The sequence below is a fragment of the Elephantulus edwardii genome, unplaced genomic scaffold (assembly GCF_000299155.1).
Source record: "Elephantulus edwardii isolate Elephantulus edwardi_28Jun2011 unplaced genomic scaffold, EleEdw1.0 scaffold00122, whole genome shotgun sequence".
NCBI classification, from domain to species: domain Eukaryota; kingdom Metazoa; phylum Chordata; class Mammalia; order Macroscelidea; family Macroscelididae; genus Elephantulus; species Elephantulus edwardii.
Genome location: NW_006399872.1, coordinates 6,968,949 through 6,969,969, shown reverse-complemented (window position 1 = coordinate 6,969,969; position 1,021 = coordinate 6,968,949). Strand labels below are relative to the sequence as shown.

General features: G+C 52.7%; 1 pseudogene; it reads left to right on the top strand.

Moving 5' to 3' along the window:
• Nucleotides 1-284: 284 nt before the first annotated feature.
• Nucleotides 285-735, top strand: LOC102870986 (annotated as a pseudogene).
• The last annotated feature ends 286 nt before the right edge of the window (nucleotides 736-1,021 follow it).

Genomic DNA, 1,021 nt, shown 5'->3' with positions numbered 1-1,021 from the left:
GATTAAACAAGCGTGGAAGGAAGAGTGGCATCCACTTCCATAATTGCCTCTGGAAACCCTATGAACCTGGAGAGAGGATGAAAGGCACCCAAGCATCAACGACTCTCCTTCATAGGGTCGCTATGAGTCGCCTGAGACTCAACGGCACTTGACAACAACAACAACATTTGTGTTTGTCTATTTTAAATGAGCCAGGAGGAAATTTAGACTGTTTTGAAAAACTTGGCAAAATAATATAGAATATAATATAGAAAAAAGGGAGAGGAGGGAAAGCGGCGAGTAAGATGGAAGATGAGGAGGTCGCTGAGAGCTGGGAGGAGGCGGCAGAGGGGAAATAGACGGTTGGGGAAAAAACTGAAGATCTCACAAAATGAGAGCAGGAAATCCAAATCTCCTCCCAGAGTGCCCATTGTGATTCAGGACGATAGCCTTCCCACGGTACCACCTCCACAGATCCGCATCCTCAAGAGGCCAACCAGCAATGGTGTGGTCAACAATCCCAACTCCACCAGCAGACCAGCCCTTCCAGTCAAGTCCCTAGCCCAGCGGGAGGCAGAGGACACTGAGGCCCGAAAGCTGATCCTGGCTAGCGCCAGCCCTGAGGAAGAGCAGGAGAAACCCATCCTCGACAGGCCAACCAGGATCTCCCAGCCTGAAGAGAGCCGGCAGCCCAATAATGTGATCAGACAGCCCCTGGGTCCTGATGGGTCACAAGGTTTCAAACAGCGCAGATAAATATGGGCAAAAAGGGATGCCACTGCTGCTGCCATCAACGCCTCCTGGGTAGTCTGCTACAGGTCGCACTGCCATGGCAGGCAGCTGAACTTGAGCAGAGGGAATGACCTGACTTACTTGCACTGTGATCCCCTTGCTCCGCCCACTGTGACCTTGAACCCCGAGCACTGTGACCTGACCCTCAGCTCCCTTCCCACTGTGACTAGCGTGTTGACAAGGGCCATCTCAAGTCAGTGGAAAGGGAAAGGGTGAGCGCCAGGGGAGGTTTGGGGGAACCCACCAAGGA